A 21,255-nucleotide genomic window follows, 5' to 3' on the forward strand; every position below is an offset into this window, starting at 1 on the left:
GAGTTGGTTTTTTGAAAAAATAAACAAAATTGACAAACCTCTAGCCAGGCTTCTCAAAAAGAAAAGGGAGATGACCCAAATAGATAAAATCATGAATGAAAATGGAATTATTACAACCAATCCCTCAGAGATACAAACAATTATCAGGGAATACTATGAAAAATTATATGCCAACAAATCGGACAACCTGGAAGAAATGGACAAATTCCTAAACACCCACACTCTTCCAAAACTCAATCAGGAGGAAATAGAAAGCTTGAACAGACCCATAACCAGCGAAGAAATTGAATCGGTTATCAAAAATCTCCCAACAAATAAGAGTCCAGGACCAGATGGCTTCCCAGGGGAGTTCTACCAGACGTTTAAAGCAGAGATAATACCTATCCTTCTCAAGCTATTCCAAGAAATAGAAAGGGAAGGAAAACTTCCAGACTCATTCTATGAAGCCAGTATTACTTTGATTCCTAAACCAGACAGAGACCCAGTAAAAAAAGAGAACTACAGGCCAATATCCCTGATGAATATGGATGCAAAAATTCTCAATAAGATACTAGCAAATCAAATTCAATGGCATATAAAAAGAATTATTCACCATGATCAAGTGGGATTCATTCCTGGGATGCAAGGCTGGTTCAACATTCGCAAATCGATCAATGTGATACATCACATTAACAAAAAAAAAGAGAAGAACCATATGATCCTGTCAATCGATGCAGAAAAGGCCTTTGACAAAATCCAGCACCCTTTCTTAATAAAAACGCTTGAGAAAGTCGGGATAGAAGGAACATACTTAAAGATCATAAAAGCCATTTATGAAAAGCCCACAGCTAACATCATCCTCAACGGGGAAAAACTGAGAGCTTTTTCCCTGAGATCAGGAACACGACAGGGATGCCCACTCTCACCGCTGTTGTTTAACTTAGTTCTGGAAGTGCTAGCATCAGCAATCAGACAACAAAAGGAAATCAAAGGCATCAAAATTGGCAAAGATGAAGTCAAGCTTTCACTTTTTGCAGATGACATGATATTATACATGGAAAATCCGATAGACTCCACCAAAAGTCTGCTAGAACTGATACATGAATTCAGCAAAGTTGCAGGATACAAAATCAATGTACAGAAATCAGTTGCATTCTTATACACTAACAATGAAGCAACAGAAAGACAAATAAAGAAACTGATCCCATTCACAATTGCACCAAGAAGCATAAAATACCTAGGAATAAATCTAACCAAAAATGTAAAAGATCTGTATGCTGAAAACTATAGAAAGCTTATGAAGGTAATTGAAGAAGATATAAAGAAATGGAAAGACATTCCCTGCTCATGGATTGGAAGAATAAATATTGTCAAAATGTCAATACTACCCAAAGCTATCTACACATTCAATGCAATCCCAATCAAAATTGCACCAGCATTCTTCTCGAAACTACAACAAGCAATCCTAAAATTCATATGGAACCACAAAAGGCCCCGAATAGCCAAAGTAATTTTGAAGAAGAAGACCAAAGCAGGAGGCATCACAATCCCAGACTTTAGCCTCTACTACAAAGCTGTCATCATCAAGACAGCATGGTATTGGCACAAAAACAGACACATAGACCAATGGAATAGAATAGAAACCCCAGAACCCCACACAAACGTATGGCCAACTCATCTTTGACAAAGCAGGAAAGAACATCCAATGGAAGAAAGACAGTCTCTTTAACAAATGGTGCTGGGAGAACTGGACAACAACAACATGCAGAAGGTTGAAACTAGACCACTTTCTCACACCATTTACAAAAATAAACTCAAAATGGATAAAGGACCTGAATGTGAGACAGGAAACCATCAAAACCTTAGAGGAGAAAGCAGGAAAAGACCTCTCTGACCTCAGCCGTAGCAATCTCTTACTCGACACATCCCCAAAGGCAAGGGAATTAAAAGCAAAAGTGAATTACTGGGACCTTATGAAGATAAAAAGCTTCTGCACAGCAAAGGAAACAACCAACAAAACTAAAAGGCAACCAACGGAATGGGAAAAGATATTTGCAAATGACATATCGGACAAAGGGCTAGAATCCAAAATCTATAAAGAGCTCACCAAACTCCACATCCGAAAAACAAATAACCCAGTGAAGAAATGGGCAGAAAACATGAATAGACACTTCTCTAAAGAAGACATCCGGATGGCCAACAGGCACATGAAAAGATGTTCAACGTCGCTCCTTATCAGGGAAATACAAATCAAAACCACACTCAGATATCACCTCACGCCAGTCAGAGTGGCCAAAATGAACAAATCAGGAGACTATAGATGCTGGAGAGGATGTGGAGAAACGGGAACCCTCTTGCACTGTTGGTGGGAATGCAAATTGGTGCAGCCACTCTGGAAAGCAGTGTGGAGGTTCCTCAGAAAATTAAAAATAGACCTACCCTATGACCCAGCAATAGCACTGCTAGGAATTTATCCAAGGGATACAGGAGTACTGATGCATAGGGGCACTTGTACCCCAATGTTTATAGCAGCACTCTCAACAATACCCAAATTATGGAAAGAGCCTAAATGTCCATCAACTGATGAATGGATAAAGAAACTGTGGTTTATATACACAATGGAATACTACGTGGCAATGAGAAAGAATGAAATATGGCCTTTTGTAGCAACGTGGATGGAACTGGAGAGTGTGATGCTAAGTGAAATAAGCCATACAGAGAAAGACAGATACCATATGTTTTCACTCTTATGTGGATCCTGAGAAACTTAACAGAAACCCATGGGGAAGGGGAAGGAAAAAAAAAAAAAGAGGTTAGAGTGGGAGAGAGCCAAAGCATAAGAGACTGTTAAAAACTGAGAACAAACTGAGGGTTGATGGGGGGTGGGAGGGAGGGGGGGGTGATGGGTATTGAGGAGGGCACCTTTTGGGATGAGCACTGGGTGTTGTATGGAAACCAATTTGACAATAAATTTCATATATTAAAAAAAAAGATTATGTTTTTGTGTTTTAAGAGTAATAACAATATAAGATAATTTGAGAGAAGTAGAGTAAAGCTGGCACAAACATGGTCGTTGAGAGGAAAGCAAGAATATCTCCAGTTGGACAAAACGAGAAGAGTTTCACAGAAGAGTGATATCTGGGTGGTAAAAGGGAGAAGGGGTTATAAGTGCACATCTGGGCTCAGATATCACTGTCTAAATTGAGAGCCTACCATATGCCTACCATGTGAACTTGGACACATTATTTAACCTCATTAAGCATTGGTTTTTGATTGGAAATAATTATAACCACCTCAGAGTGTCATTTCTATGATTAAAATGATTTAATAAATGTAAAGCAATTAGCACCATGTTTAGCATATGGTAAGTTTTCAATAATGACCAGCTGATGTGTCAGGAAATTTTAAAAGGCAATTCAAAATAATAATTGAACTCATTTTTACACAACAGGAGAGTAGCATGTGTTATAATAGAGGAACAGGTCTTGGTTTTGGAAAATAGGGGTATGAGAACTGATGTTCCTTCTCCCTACTTCCAGAGCATGAGGGGGTGGGGAAGTAAGGGGAGGGGATGAGTGGGAGGAGAGAGAGAGAAATTTAAAGGTCTCAAATTGAGAGCTACAAAGAGAGAAGAAGAGTCTTAGGAAAAAGAAGAGTCTAGAGAGAATGGAAGGATACCAGGGCTTTAAGGTGGGAGATATCTTGCTTGGTAAGAATTAACTCTGTGCAGGAGTGGATCTGTGGGACTAGAAGCCAATATAATTTTGAGGACCCCTTCAGGCAGAAGACATTACCAAAATATATAACTACTGTAAATTTTACAAAAAATATGACCAAGTGAGCACATTGCTACACCTCCTCCCAATGTTTTTGAGGGAAAAAGCAGGGTCAGATGAATATAGCAGAAGCTTATCTTCATTAGCTTAATGGAATATCTGCCACTGACTCTGTGTCAAGAAATAGCCAAAGCAGTTTTTGAAAAACGGGAACTCTATTTCATTTTAATTTTTTGCCTCCGCTTTGTTCTTCTTTAGGCCCCTCCCCTCCATTATCCTCAAAACTTTGGTCAAAATTCAACTACACGCTATTTGTATTGGTGTTGCTTTGAGGGAAACGAAGGAAACGACAGGAGATGGTGGTCTGTCATGCCTAGGTGATTCCAACATGGAGAAAGGAAAGCATCCAGGATGCAGGTAATACAAGCAGGCTATAGTGCAAAATGTCCAAATGGAAGTATATAGCAGATCCTTCGGATGTGGGAGTTAAGCTGTGCAGGTGTCTGGACAGGATGACTCCTTTTGAAGACTTGGGGGTGGCTGAGCTCCACTTAAGAGATAGTATTAAGAAAGAAAAGAGATAATCAAGTGGGAAATTTAATCTTCACATTCAGGAGCTAAGAAGGAAGAGAAGGAGTGGGGGGAAAAGGGGGAAAAGAAGGAGAAGGAGAGAAAGAAGAAATACAAACAAAGGCCCTCAGGCAGAAAAGTAACAGCAGTAGAAGTTCAACTATATAGGGGCTGACATGCTGGGGATATAGAGCAGTGTTTTGCACATGGACTTTGGATTTACAGAGCCCTGGGTTTAACTCTAACCTCTTCATTTGATAGCTATGCCACATGGACAATTCACTTGCTTCTCTATCTTTTCCTCCCCAAATGTGAGTCAAAACACCTACTACATGAGGTTGATACTACACTCTGGAAGAAAATGTCATGTCAAAGAAATCAAAGGAAAAGAGTGTTGCTGAAAAGAATTTGGTTAATAATATCAAATGCTGCACAAAGTTCAAGAAATCTGAATACTTTGTAAATAGTGATTAAGAAGTTACATGTGATTTGGAAGAAAGCCATTCCAGTGGAGGGTAAGGTCTAAAGTGAATGAGTACACCCCAGTCCCAGGGAAGGTAGGGCCCTGCCCCTGGGATGCTGAAGCAGAGGGAAAGGGTGGGGGGCCTGTACTGACCATCAAGGAGGTAGGGGCCACCTTTTCCCCCTGTTCTGCCAGGTAGGAGGTAGCCATTATTTTGCTCAGCCTCACCCCCACCCCCACCCCCACGATTGGGTTTCCTATTTGTGGTTACTTGGATTAAAAAAAAAAAAAAAAAAAAAAAAAAAAAATATATATATATATATATATATATATATATATATATATATATATATATATCCTTTTCTGGAAAAACATATTACAGTGAATGAGTACAAGTGTAGTACAAAAATGTACAACATATGTTACATAGGCATACCTTGGACATACTGCAGACTTGGTTCCAGACTACTACAGTAAAGTGGATACCATAATAGAGTAAGTCAAGTGAACTTTTTGGTTTCCAGTGGATATAAAAGTTTGTTTACACTATACTGTAGTCTTAAGTGTGCAACAGCATGATGTCTTAAAAAACAATGTACATAACTTAAACTATTTTATTGCTAAAAAATGCTAACCATCTGAGCTTTCAGCAAGTCTCAATCTTTTTGCTGGAGAAGGGTCTTGCCTTGATGCTGATGGCTGCTGACTGATCAGTGTGTGGTGGCTAAAGGTTGGGGTGGCTGTGGCAATTTCTTAAAATAAGACAACAATCAAGTTTGCCATACCAATTGACTCTTTCATGAACAATTTCTCTTTAGCATGTGATGTGGTTTGATGGCATTTTATCCACAGTAGAAACTCTTTCAAAATTGGGAGTTGATCCTCTCAAACTCTGCTGCTACTTTGTCAACTAAGTTTAAGTAATACTCTAAATCCTTTGTTATCATTTCAACAATCTTCACAGCATCCTCACTAGGAGTAGACTCCATCTCAAGAAACCACTTCCTTTGCTCATGCATAAGAACCAACTCCTCCCCCATTCAGGTTTTATCATGAGATAGCAGCAATTCAGTCACATCATCAGGCTTCACTTGTAATTCTAGTTCTCTTGTTATTTCCACCACATCTGCAGTGACTTTCTCCACTGAAGTCTTGAACCCCTCAAAGTCATCCTTGAGCACTGAAATCAACTTCTTCCAAAATCTTATTCATGTTGAAATTCTGACCTCTTTCCATGAATTACAAATGCTCTTAATGGCACCTATGAATCTTTTCCATAAAGTTTTTGAGGTACTTGGTGCAGATCCATCAGAAGAATCACTATCTATGGCAGCTATAGCCTTGCAAAATGTATTTCTTAAACAAGAAGACTTGAAAGTCAGAATCACTCCTTGATCCATGGGTTGCAGAATGGGTTCTGTGTTAGCAGGGGTGAAAACCACATTAATCTCATTGTACACCTTTACTAGAGCTCTCGCATGACTAGGTGAATTGTCAATGAGAAGAAACATTTTGAGAGGATTTTTTTCCTTATTTGTATGTCTTAACAGTGGACTTAAAATATAAAGAAAACAAACAAAAATTCTATAAACTATATTGTAAACAGATGTGCTATCATCCAGGCATTGTTTCATTTACAGAGTACAGGCAGAGTAGATTTAATGTAATTCTTAAGGGCCTTGGGATTTTTGGAACGGTAAATGAGCACTGGCTTCAACTAAAAGTGACCAGCTACATTAGCTGCTAGTAAGTCAGTCTGACCTTTGAAGCCAGGCATTGACTCCTCCTCTCTAGCTATGAAAGTCTCAGATGGCATCTTCTTCCAATAAAAGGCTGTTTCCTCAATGTTACAAATCTGTACAGTGTGGCCATCTTCATTAATTATCTTAACCAGATCTTCTGGATAACTTGTTGCAGCTTATACATCAGCACATGCTGCTTTATTTTGCACTTTTACATTTATGTTATGATCTATCCAGACCACTAAAACTTTCTCCATATCAGCAGAAAGGCTGTTCTGCTTTTTTTTTTTTTTAACATTTATTTATTTTTGAGACAGAGAGAGACACAGCATGAACGGGGGAGGGGCAGAGAGAGAGGGAGACACAGAATCGGAAGCAGGCTCCAGGCTCTGAGCCATCAGCCCAGAGCCCGACGCGGGGCTCGAACTCACGGACTGCGAGATCGTGACCTGAGCTGAAGTCGGAAGCTTAACCGACTGAGCCACCCAGGCGCCCCTGTTCTGCTTTTTTATCAATCATGTGTTCACTAGAGTAGTACTTCTAATTTCCTTCAAGAACTTTTCCTTTGCTTTCACAACTTGACTATTTGGCACAAGGGGCTTAACTTTCAATCTATCTTGGTTTTTGATATGCCTTCCTCACTTCTATAATCATTTCTAGCATTTGATTTAAAGTGAGAGAGATGTGACTCTTTCACTTGAACACCTAAGACGCCATTGTAGGATTATTAATTAGCCTAGCTGCAATATGGTCGCGTCTCAGGGAATGGGGAGGCCAAAGGAGAGGGAGAGAGATTGGGGAATAGTAGGTCAGTGAAGCATTCAGAACACACACATTTATCAGCTAATTTCGCTGTTTTGTATGGGGGAGGTTCATGGTGGCCCAAAACAATTAAAATAGTAGCATCAAACATCATTAATCACAGATCACCCTAACAAACATAATAATTGTGATAAAGCTTAGAATAGCATGAGAATTACCAAAATATGATACAATTTACCACAAAGTGATGAAATGCTGTTGGAACAATGGTGCCGATACACTCGCTTGACACAGGGTAGCTGCAAACCTTCAATTTGTAAAAACAAAACAAAACAAAACAAAACACCCTATCTGTGAAGTGCAATAAGGCAAAGCACAATAAAATGGGGTATGCCAGTATTTACCTTTCAAGAATGTAAACTTGAAGATCCATATCTCAAATAATATATTACAAATTTACTAATAATTCTAACAAAATCTTATAAACCCCCCCCATTTTGCTCCTACTAAAATTAGCTGATTGATTTCTAATCTAATTGATTTTAGACACTTACTAAATCTTGCCTCTCATGCCATGTAGGGTACAAAATTATCTGTGTAACTGATTCAGTGCTCTTTGGTTTTTAATTAAGTTTTATGATTTATGGAAAGCATCCCCTTCCCGTCGTTCTTTGAATAAAAGCTTTGCCTCCTGCACTATGAAATTTACTCTTGATTCTTGCTTCTTTAGTACTGTTTATAGGCATCTATGTTTTAATTAATTTCTTTTGGTTATAAATGGTCAAAACTAACAAGATCATAACGAATAATAAGTTGTCATGTTTACAGAGTCCATTGTACTGATTGATTTTCAAGTAAAAAAAAATTGCAGTCAGCTGCTTTTTTTTTCCTTGAATGAAACATCGGTAAAAAGAATGATAAGTAGTAAAAATATACTCAGCTCTATGTAAAAAGGACAAAAGTAAGGTTAATTTTAAGACTAGAGTTGGGCCTTCTAAAATCTGAAGGAAAAAAACATGCTGGAGTGAGTGATTTATATTTTAAAAGTTGCTCAAAGCAAATGAAAACACACCTCATCTAAGAAGGACGAGAAAGAGTTACACATCTTAAAAGACTAAGAATATCAGAGAATTCCTTTAACTTGTTTTGTTCAGGCTTTCTATTAAACTAGAGGTCCAAGTTCATTCTTACTCAGCCTTATAATCATCTTCAGACATGAATATTGAGAAAATCAGCAACGAAAACCCTAACACTTGAGAGTATACTTTTCACACGTTTAATCAGCTGTTTGCTTGCCTCCCAGGTTCCACCAGTAAGAGTTTATTGGGCAGCCTTTCCCCTGTAAATTACAGCTGCTGGTATTTACGGCTCCAGAATTCATTCTTCTGAAGAGCAATTTCATCTAGGGTTGCCATACCAGACAAGATTAGTAGTTAGCAATCACTTAAAAGGTATTACTATTATTTTTGAACCCACCTGTTCTTTCCTTGTTATTTAGATAAGATGCTCCCCTGTGCATTAGACAGAGATATAAACTCCCAAGAGAAAAGAACCTCATTTTACTTTCTGCATCTCCATACACGTCACGTTGTGTTGTGCGTGCACAGGAGCTTAATAAATGTTTAATTTGGATAATTTGGCACTTTTATTCCATAAAGTTTGCTGCCATTTCAGAGGCATTCAATCATCTGTATGGTGTGGTGAAGGCCAAATATCAGAACAGAAAGAGCACAGATTAATTCATCAGCCCTGGGCATGATTCCTTTTCTCCCACATCACTGGCTATGTGGCCCAGGGCCAATTATTTAATCTTTTTGAACCTCAGTTTCCTCATCAGGTAATAATGACTACTTTGGAGGGTTATTGTAGGGATTAGGAGGAAGGTCATAATGATAGCTATCATTTACTGAACCACTGCTGTAACTGTATATATTAACTCATGTAATCTCCTCAATAATGCAATAAAACAGGTATTATTATTCCATTTTAAAACAAAGAAACTGACACACATAAAAATTAAGTAACTTGCCCTAGTCCACACAGGTAGTCAGTGGCAGAGCCTGGAATTATACACAGACAGTCATTTTCTAAGCTCACTCTCAAACTCTTAACCATTAAGCTACACTGCCTCCTTATGATTACAAGAAGTGCCTTTAGACATGCAGTTAAAGTAGCTACTATTATGAAAAATTGAAATAGGAGTCCTAGGTTACCCCCATAAACAAGGCCATCAAGATTCAGTGGGGAAGCCCTTTGGGACATTCGTGCTTCTAGACTCTATTTGAACATGCAGGCTGGTCCATCCCATTTTCACACAGTTCTTGTGATCAGCTTATTTCTTATTTGAAGCTCAAACTCACCTCCTGGCAAATTTACTAGTTTTGTACACCAGAGCTACGCATAATAATCTAATCCAAAATCCACATATTAGTTTATCCCTTCATGCTGCCTTTTAGTTTTCTTATTTGTTTCATTTCTTTGTCAAACACCTCAGGTTTATTCAGCTATCCTCTTATATCCACTACAGCTTTCATCTCCCAGCTAATTTTTTCCTGATCACACTCCCATTTGCCAATAACCTCTAAAAATCTTCCGGCCAAAGTGGATACAACATTCCATTGTGGAATAAGTATACAGAATTCAGGGAGACTATTACTTATATTGTTTTGTACACTCTGTACTAACACAGGCTAAATATGCATTTTCTTTTACAGCTAGCACCTTATACTTTGGGTTCATACTTGGAATCAGCAGTCAAAGAAATCATGAAACAAAGTTCTCTATTGTGTGCAATTGTTTTTTTAACCCAAAGGCAAGAGTGTACTTACATTTTATTAATATTTATTGCCTGCCTACTCAATGAAAAACGTGATGCTAAGCCCTATGAAAAATGAGAAATTGTAGGTTTCACCTCTACTTTCAAGGAACACATCCTCCAGTGGAAGGGAATGGAGGAAAAAGGAAGTGGAGTGGGGGAGGCCAACTAAAGAAGAAAAACAAGGGTATGGCAAAGGACGCAATGAACGTAGGCCCAAGATGTAAGAGATCAGAATTAAGAACCTCAAAATAAAACTGGTAGAAGCAGTGTGGCTTGATTTGAGCTGCAAGAGGGACAACTAAAAGAGATACTTTTACCTGTGTGTTATATGGCATAGTGCTCATTCATTCCCATTGTTCCTGAAATCTGAATAACTTTGAATCTTTGTTGTCTTTTGTCCTATTAACTACCCTTCCCAATTCATGTTATTTGCAAATTTGATTCATCTTCTTTGACTTGACTCTAAACCTATATTTGATTAACTCCATCCCTGTGCACCACATTTTCATTTAAACCAAAAAAAAATTACCTAGAATATATTTTATTCTCTCAAAAAACAGCGAGTTCTTAAGGAAGAGTCACCTATCAGTGGATAAAGCTGATTGTTATGGAAAAAAAAAAAGCTGATTGTTATGGGTTTATTGTACCTGTATCTCCATGGTTTCTTCCGGAAAGCTTATATGAAGAAAGAAATGGAAACTGACCATTGATAAGAGCCCTTTAGGAAGAAGTACAGACTCTTCTCAGAAACATCAGCAATTTAGTGAAGAGAAAGAAGTAGCCACGGGGCACCTGGGTGGCTCAGTCGGTTAAGTGTCTGACTTCAGCTCAGGTCATGATCTCCTGGTTCATGAGTTTGAGCCCCATGTCAGGCTATGTGCTGACAGCTCAGAGCCTAGAGCCTGCTTCAAATTCTGTGTCTCCCTCTCTCTCTGTCCCTCCCCACCTCTAAAAAATCTCTAAAAAATAAATAAAGATATTAAAAAAAAGTAGCCACATCCCCAGCTCCATTCCTAGTAAATTCCATAAAGTTGGTCCTCTTCCTATTGTTTCTTCCCATGTTCCACCCATTTTCACTGTGCCACCATGAATTTCCCCTCAATGTCTGCAGATTTATAAGTGACCAGAATTTTTTGCTCCAAAGAGCATCAACAAAATCATACTTATGTAACTTTCTTTCCAATTCCAGCAATACTGAGAACTGCATAACCTAAAAATCTTTCTACAAGCACATGGCTTAAAAATGTATCATATTAAATTCATAACTTACCTCATTTAAAAAAATGGAAATTCCTATATAGCCCATGAGGAAGCTGAATACCAGATTTGGATTTTATGACTCACACAGTGACAGCAGAGAGGACTTGGTCCTATATAAGGTCCAAGACTTCAGCACAAAGCAGGATCCTTAAAGGGCTCCTCTTCAGTTTGAGTGTAGGACACAAACACACACACAAATAAAACACCCTCTAGCACAAGAGACTATGGGGAGACACTCTATTTTGCCTATACTTGGCTGGGGAGAAAAAAATGTTTCTCTTACAGAGTTTTAAAATTCAAATTTACGTCACTAGTGTGGTATACCACTTGGCAAAGAAATCAATACAAATATCAGTTGTAATATTCCTGGCATACCTGCAAAATTTCTCTGGAGAGAAAAGACCTCAGGTTTCACAGGTAAATCTTCAATGAAGATAAGGTCAGACATCAAAAGTATAAAACACACTAGGAAATACTACATCATGGGCAAGAGTCAGCAAGCATAAGAATAGGCAGATTTAGAGCCCCTTCAACTGCAGATGGATAAAGATTACAATGTAATGTAAGCATGTTTAAAATGATTAAAGACTTAAAAGAAGGAATCAAAATCACAAGAAAAGAATAAGAACAAAGGGGAGAAGTACTAAAAATCTGAAAAAGAGAACTCTTAGAAATGAAAAGGGCAGGTATTGAACTAAAAAAAAACTCAATGGGTCAGCTAAACAAAGGATTAGACAAAGCTGAAGAGATAACTGATAGACTGGGGAATAGATATGAAGAAATCGCAAAGGGCACAGCACTGAGGGATAAAGAGATGGAAAATACCAAAGGAAGTAGAAGAAACTTACAAAGAAAAGCGCCGATATCTATCCAATAGGAAAACCAGGAGGAAAGAATAAAAAGAATGAGAGAGACATAATATTTGAGGAGATAAAGACTATATGTTTTCCAAAATGGATGAAAAAGATGACTCTTCCAATTCAATAATCTGAAGAATCCTTGAGCAAGATAAGTAAAAATAAATTCATCCCTAGGCTCAAAGCATTTAAACCACAAACCCCAAGGAAAAGGGGATCTTAAAAGCAAATAGAGCAAAAATTTTTTTCCAAATGAATTACAATCGAACTGACAGTAGACTTCTCAACAGAAACCTGAGGCTGGAAAAGCAATGGAATACTTCCTTCACAGTTCTTCTAGAGAGAACAATCTAGAAATCAACACCTAACTAACCTAAGAGTAAAAATGGCATAAAGCACATTTCAGACCAATACTGAGACTTTGCCACTAACAGATCTACCACAAGAGAATACTAACATAGGTCCTTCAGGAAGGAAGAAATAACATACAGAAGAAAGAAATAGAATGCAAGAAACAAAAATAATTTGAGTATCATTAAACGTTGCATCCTTGATATATTCTGAATGAAAGAAGACTAAGACCCAAATATCATGTCTTTATCACATTGTAATGTTTCTTCAGGATATCAAGTCTGTTCTCCTTATACCTGTAATCAATAAAAGTTCGTCAGCTTATCTAGGTAAAAAAATTAGAATGTTTAAATTTAGTTTACAGAACATTTCCACCATAGGGATGCCCAAAGGAAGAGAAAGATCTGGTCCTCAAGATATGCGTTCTTATTAGTAACCATAGAGTTACAAGTTAAAAGTCTGCTATTTGAATGACAGCAGGCTCCTCTAAGATGTTTTCTTATTTGAATCATTCTGTCTAGTGAGGATGTAATGATAATATGAATCCCAAGATATATTGTTAAAGTGGGGGGGAAGCAATGATTGGTAAAAGGGTACAAAGAAAATTTACTTTTCATTGTATGATCTTTGTCTTTTTAAATTTTATACCATATACATATGCTACTTGTTGAAAATATTAATGAAGTATGCAGTTATTTTTAGAATTATATCAAATAAAAATATAAAAATGATTTTGTCTCAAGTAAGAAAACATAAGGGGGGGGGAATGGCTTTTAGGAATTCAAGGACATAATATAACATAATAAATATATTCATAAGACACCATTGAAAAAATCATTAATATTTTTAAAGTGAAAGTGAAGATCTTTTCCAAATTCCGAAATAATTCCACTAGTCTTTTTTCTTGGAGACCTGCCCTCTAACAGCTTGAAAGCTATTTTTTCCCCTTACATAAACTCCATGATGTGTCCTCATTTCCAATGTTAATTAAGTAGGCCTTACAATAAAAGAGTCTGAACTATTTCCCCATCAGAATTGTTATCTATTATATATGACTGATACATGGAAAGAGTAAGATTTTTTCCAATTAACCTGAAGGACTTGGAAAAATGACTTTGAGATTTAACACTGAGAACTTTTAACTACTTTTTGAATAGTACAAAGACTTATATTTCCATAAAACATGAATTTTTAAGATTTGCATTAGAACTAAAAGCAATTTTAAGTAAAAGTAAAGAATGCAAATTGCTACATTAAAGATTTTACAGCATTAAAATGTAGTAAAACTATACTTAAAATTGGTTTATAAGTGAATCAGGAAAACTAGAATCATTTTTTTCTTAACCCTTACTTTATATATCTCAGGGTATCTCCAGCTAACTCAAAGGAGTACAAAAGCTTCAAATATTTCTGTACATAAAATTTTACTCACAATGTACAATACAATCACATCAGGTATCATTCATTACTTATCACATTCCAGAATGATGCGGTATGCCTTACTTGCATTATTCAACTTAATATCCAGAACAAACCCACAAGGCAGATATTATTATCATCCTTCATTTCATACATATGACAATAAAGGCATAGAAAAATGAAGTAACATATTAAAGGTCACACAGCTAGTCAACAGTAGAGCTAGGACTCATGCCGGTTGATGTCTCTCTAACTTCAATTTTTATATTCTTGACAACTATGTTAAATGTTTCCAAGAAGACCAGGGCTTGGGATAATATTAATCAACTAAAGAGTTATTTAAAAAAAATTAAGGATCACCTACATAAAAAGAAGGTATACCTTAAGTACTCAAGTTAAGTCATAAGCAGTGCATGGTCAAAAAGCCTACAGTGAGAGTTCTTTGGTTTCTTCTTCTTTTTCCTTTTTAAAATTTATGATAAGAAAAAGTCACATTGAGACCTAAATCCCTAATTTATCCAAAGTCCATGAAAACACATTCATCCATCAAATGCAATGCAATCACTTTATCATTAGATACCGAGTTTAAAGACCAGAAGCATCTTAGCAAGTATGACTGGAGATTCTATCTTAGGGAAATTAACAGATCCCTCCATGGGTATGGATCCCACATTAGGCAAGACACCAAATGATTGGTTCTGTGTCTTGTCTCTTCCCTTGAGCAATTCAAATCTGAAAAAGTGATTTTTTTTTTAACGTTTATTTATTTTTGAGACAGAGAGAGACACAGCGTGAACGGGGCAGGGGCAGAGAGAGAGGGAAACACAGAATCGGAAGCAGGCTCCAGGCTCTGAGCCATCAGCCCAGAGCCCGACGCGGGGCTCGAACTCGTGGACCGCGAGATCGGGACCTGAGCCGAAGTCGGACGCTTAACCGACTGAGCCACCCAGGCGCCCCTGAAAAAGTGATTTTAACAGACACTGTGAAGGATCAGAAGGTGAACTTCCTTCATCCCAGGTTTTCTTTATTACAATAAAGTTTATTTAATGATTTATATATGTAAAATTTGTATTTAGTTAGAGTGAAATAAATTCAAAAGAATATTAAAAAAGATCATCCTTACTAGTAAAGCAAAGGTAGCTAAAGTTTTTCTTTCCTTATTAACTGTATTATCTCCAAATTTTTACTAAAATTCTCCTCTTCTCCCACAAAAAAGATATACGTTTTGGTACTAGAATTTCACTCTGAGTCATTCTGGGGAAAAAAAAGGTATGCTATATCAGAAATGTTTTGAATTTTCCCTTGTTTCTGAATTTTTTGTCTTTGCACGTAAAATGATATAAAATAATGTAAGCTTCTGAAAAATATGTCTTTAAAAGAAAGCTACATGATCATGAAACTAAATCAATATGTTCTGTTAATGGTGAAAAATGTGCTAATTTAACCATATCAGGAAATATAATACAATTTGACATTAATAATAAATGCTAACTGTACCTACTACTAGCAAAATAACTTTGTTAGTATAAATGAATTAAAGGATTTTTACTACCTACACTATAACAGTAATAATGTAGACTTTTAAAAATCAATCAGCCTCAATCAATATATAGTTACCTTTGAAGTAAAGCAACATTCATATAAGCCCCACGCTTAATTTTTATCACTTTGAAACTACAGATATTAAAAAGCTACACAAACAGGAATGCAACTTGAGTTTATATTCATTTAAATACTCACTAAAAATAATTAAAATCTCATCTCATGTTTTGATCTGTGGCTAAGAAACCCATTATTTTACACACCGAAAAAAAAAAAGCCATTTATCACCAAACTGTCTGATCTCCTTTTCTTTGATATCACAGCATATCTTTTTTTAGCGTTGCCATTTGATACCAACTTTTTCCCAGTTATAAACGTTTTAATTTGATTTAAGTTGGCAGTTACTTATAGGAGACTCTCACATCTTTTAGAGTTATGCTTTAAATCATGACTGAAAGATTTATTTTCAGTACACTAAGACAGCTTTGCATATTAATCAGATCATCAGACACATGTTTGCTGAGGTTTAGTGATTGTGCAATAAATACAGTATGGCAATGAGAGAGCTGTTAAACCTCAGCACATAGGTTTCTAATACATTTTATTGAGTTATCCAAGAAATAATCACCCAGCTAAATCCAAGTTAAACACCTGATGGAATATTAGGATGTTTAATTAAAAATGAAGTTATGCTGTACATGTGGGTGATTTTACACAGTGGCTAAAAAAGAAGGCCATGAAAAATTAATTTTACTCAGAAGATATACATAACAGCCTCTTTGTGAAGTTGGTAAGTAGATTCAACCATTCCACTAAGATACACTGATGCAGAAATAGAATAAATAAATTAAGGGGAGGGGGTACAGGGGAGACCTCAATATAGTAACAAGGGTTGGTAAATGTCATGCATATTTAGACTGTCTTTCAAGAAACTAGTAAATCCTATTACTTCATGCTCAGCAATTCCATTGTGAGGGCTCAACAGAGGGCCACTGGGGCCAGGAAATCAGTCCCCTTTCTAAGCTATCAGGCAGTATCCAGCTCCAGCAGGCCAAAATTTAGGCCATTCCTACACTTACAAATCTTGACAGTCCTGATGCTTTCTCTACCTTGGGAGAGAAAAACTGCCACAGTCTTCACTGATAACAACAACAGGAATATTTGGCAGTTGAAGGGGTGGGCATAACAAAAAGCCCAGACCTCGTGAGAGATGATAGTAGGATAAATTCCTGGACATAGAGCATGGCATAAGAAGGATGGAAAGAAGAAGGAAGGAAGGAAGGAAGGAAGGAAGGAAGGAAGGAAGGAAGGAAGGGGAGAGGGAGGGAAGGAAGGAAGGAGCAGAGAAACACTGGACTAGGAGTCAGAAGACCTGAGTTCTAAATTGCAGATCAGTATCTATAATGAAACAACTTATATAAGTTCCTTCACCCTTCTGTGCCTTAGTGACCTCATCTGCCTTCTCAGACTTTAGGACCAGATGACCCTGAAGACCTCTTTAAACCAATGTTCAATAAAGTCCAGCTAATATGGATGCAAGCACATCTTTTACCTCCTCATTTAATTGACCACTCATTTATGTCTTTATTTATTCACCAATATTCATGGAGCACCTTGAATAATAAGGTGCAGGCCTTATACTATGTTTTGAAGATTCAAAAGTGAACAAGATACATGCTTTACATCCACGAAAGTCAATGCTTGGGGCTGTAAATGAGGTGAGGAGACAGAGGGACAAGAGGGTGAAAGCTGGGTAGAAAAGCAGGAGACAAATCTTGAAGGGCCATATAGGTCATGTTAAGAAATGTGAGGTCAACGGAGGATGCTAATGTGTTTTGTTTTTTTTTTTCCCACTATGGAGTGATACGATCAGATGTGTGCTCAGATATTCTGTGAAGAATGGACTGGAGAGAGATAAACCTCAGAGCCCTAAACTACTGTACTACCAGAGAGAATGGAAAAAAAAAAAAAAAAAAGGATCCTAGTAAAGAGAATCAAAAGGACTTGATTAGATGTGAAAGTGAAAAGGGATGGGGGGAGGAGGTGATTCTTGGTTTGTTGGCCAACAAAACTTGGTGGGTAAGGCCACTCACTGAAATAAAGACTAGAAGTGAAGAACCAGGTTTCGGGAATAGAAGAGATAAGGCAAGAGTCATGGAGATGATGGATTCAGTGTGGGGTCTCGAGATTAAAGGTCCCCAAAGAGACTCTGGAAGGTATTGGATATCTACATTTGTATCACCTTCTATAGAATCAAGTAGCAGTTAGTTCTCTTTATGAATCATGGAAGATTCTCTCCCTAGTGGTTCATAACTATTTAGAAATTATAGAACCCATTTGCAATCTTTAAAAGTTCTGAATTCTTTCTGCAGAAAAATGTACACATGCACATATATTCAGGGAATTCATGGACCCCCAAAGTCCATCCATAGACTTGCAGGTGTCCAGGAATTCCAAGTTAAGGATCCCTACCAGAGGTGGAAAGAAGGCAGTGATTAAAGAAGGAAGTCACTCAGAGTTCTTCCAGCTGAGTAGATGAGACAATGTCGAAAATGGTTTGATTGTTCAGAGTAAATAGTATAGCAATGCCAGACAGCACCTAAGACAAAAGACTGGCCTAATGGTCACAGACCATTTCATCTTCCTGGACATTTAGCTGAACTACATTTTCTCAACTCCTCAAGTCCATGTGATGAGTTCTTACCAATGGTATGTGAGAGGAACAGACATGTATGTTACTTCTGGTCTGAGGTTACAGTGGGTATGTATTCTCCATGCTTTCACATCTATGGTCCCTCTTTGGTGTTAGAGGCAGTGTGTTGGGCATAACTTCATCAAATGGCAACAACCAGGGCCCCTGGCTTAAGCAGGCTCAATCCCAATGCTCCTCAGCTCTCCCCAACACCACATTTGACATATCAAACTGAGATGTGAGTGAGCAAACACTTTTTGTATTAATCACTGAAATTTTGGGAAGTGTACAGAAGCTGATGTTAGCAACCTTTATTAATGAAGTAAATACCAATAATAACAATACTCATCATATGTAAAGTCTATAGGTAATAAAGATAATTTTACACTATCTGCCTTAGTTTTCTTTATTTTTTTAAAATTTTTTTAATGTTTATTTATTTTTGAGACAGAGAGAGACAGAGCATGAACAGGGGAGGGGCAGAGAGAGAGGGAGACACAGAATCTGAAACGGGCTCCAGGTTCTGAGCTGTCAGCACAGAGCCCCACACGGGGCTCGAACTCACGGACCGTGAGATCATGACCTGAGCCGAAGTCGGACGCTTAACCGACTGAGCCACCCAGGTGCCCCTGCTTTAGTTTTCTTTATAGCAACTACTACCTGACAATATTTTACATATTTATTTTCCTGTTTATAGTCCCTCTAACTCAACTAGATCATAATCTCCATGCAGATAGGACCTGTGTTCACTGCTATATCCTGTTTCTAGATTCAGTGCTCAGCATATAAAAGATCCTAAATAAATGTTGAATAAATGGGTGAAAAGATTATTTCATGTGGTTCTCCTCCAAAGTTATTTTTTAAATGGCACAACTTCTATTTATAACTACATCAACAAAAATGGTGTAAGGTGTAAGGTGAGGGGTTAGGATATAACCTGGAGCAATAACTGGGACAGATGCTTTGAAACAAGTGTTATCCTGACAATTTCTCAGATAGGAGGCAGGAACGTCTTGCTTCTCAAATAGTGAAATATGGTCTTGGGCCAAGAGGTGCTAGAAGGCAGAGATAAACCATGACCCATTGTCTTAGAGCACCAACTTAACTCAAGGGTAGTAGGTAAGTTAAATGTTTTCACGTGTTATGGAATAGAAATGAATGGATTTTTAGGAAAAAAACATAAGTTTTTGATGAAATTTTATTTACCCTTTTGGTGGGCCTTTTCAGGATGGCTCTGGATGAAGACATTCTCTTCTGTCATTAGAATTAATTCAGAAGAAATTTAAAAACCACATTGATACAGATAAAAAGCTTGGGTTTGCCAGTTAGAAAGACCTTTGTATCTTGTATTCAGCTGTTAACTCTATGGCCTTAGGAAAAAAGTTAATCACTCTGAACCCAAAATATTTTTTTAAATGGGTGTAATACCTATCTTGTAAGAGACTTGTGAAGAGTAAGGTGATGTATAGATAGTATAAGACACTGAGAAGTAATGTAACTTGCCCAAGGTCACATAACAAGTAAATGGTAGGACTAGATTTTGAACCCATATCTGTTTTGTCCTTCTCAAAGCCCTTGGCTGTTATAGACAGCTACTTAGAGTAAGTCTGGGATTGTCTTCTTATAGACTGAAAGTTCAAAGATAATTAGAGAAAGCTAAATATTCTGTTGGGTTATATTTAACTCCCTAGTTTTAAATTTTACATTGCTCAGATCAATCTTATACCATTCCAGACTTTCACAATCTCACATGTAACCCTTTTTTTTTTTTCCTAGTGGAAGAATGATACGCAGAATTGGCATGGCCATTATTCATCTCAGATTTTCTGGGACAGCCTTTATTTCAAAATCATACACCATTTCAATGCCATGAAAAAGCCAGTATTTCTGATCACAACTGCACCAGAAGCAGTACCAAATACTGTATTCAGGAAATATGGTCACTGCAGGTGTTGATATACAGGAGGACCACAGTACCTGATGTGTTTGGGTGTACTGGTGGAGACTATGGGATAGAAATATTGTAGAATGACTGCACTAGAAGTGCCTGATTTTGATCTAGTAAATCCTATGATAGTTAATTACCAGAAATCTGCATATTTAACAAGTTAATAAGACTTATGGGTAAGTCACATGCTCACTAAGTTTAGGAACTTCTGATTTAGGAAATAATCCCCTTATGAAAGAGTCCTGCATATCAAAGATGGACACTATCCATTTTCGATTAGATACCTTTGTAACCAAATAGTCAGTCATTGAAGTTTGAAGAACATCACTGAGAGGTACTTATAGAAAGAAACAATCTAGTGACACAAGCCCTTCTGTGGGCATCCTTCTAGGCACAGTGGTAGGACCTATTCAGGAAACTTTTCACTTCCCAAATGGTCCAGAACATTTTCTGTCTCACATTCTTATCTGTCAGTGTCTTTATTAAAACAGACTCTGCAGGTCGAATGGAAGGAGGAATTGCACCATATCTATTGTAATGAGATTTATGGTAAGTAATGTAAGATGGTAACCACCAGTCACCAGAGGTAGCAGCTTTCTCTTAGGGAGAATAATGGACATTCTGGGGTCATCTACTATTAGAACCCACTTACCCAAAGCAACAAAACTACTATTGATATGATTTTAGTTAAGAGCTAGTATTTTCACGGCATATTTTAATATATATATTAAATAACGTTTAATATATATATTAGTTTCTAGTATTAGTATCCAGCAGACTGAGTTCAAAATGAACTTGGATTAGGAATAATTAAAAAGTAGGAAACTTTAAGTACTTTTTAAATAAACAACAATGAATGAATATTGAATGATTCAGGTAAAAACTTTTTTTAAAAAATTCTCAAACGTGCATGGAGGAGGTAGCATGTCCCAGGAAGTGTGTTGGCCATGAACTTGAACAATGTGCTTTAATATAGTCATACAGATCCCAGAAAAAATGGGCTCCAAATGAGTAAAATGAATTATGAAGTCATAAAATCCACACACCTTTCTATAAATGTTCAATATTCTTCTAGT

The 21,255-nt window shown here is 37.1% G+C and overlaps 1 protein-coding gene across 3 annotated transcripts in view; it reads right to left on the reverse strand.

Annotated features, from left to right (window-relative positions):
- NELL2 (neural EGFL like 2) overlaps window positions 1–21,255 on the reverse strand; it is a 392,703-nt gene that overhangs the window by 75,529 nt on the left and 295,919 nt on the right. The gene's annotated exons all lie outside the window — the stretch shown is intronic.

This window comes from Panthera onca, chromosome B4 (assembly GCF_046562875.1).
Source record: "Panthera onca isolate mPanOnc1 chromosome B4, mPanOnc1 haplotype 2, whole genome shotgun sequence".
In the NCBI taxonomy this organism is placed as follows: domain Eukaryota; kingdom Metazoa; phylum Chordata; class Mammalia; order Carnivora; family Felidae; genus Panthera; species Panthera onca.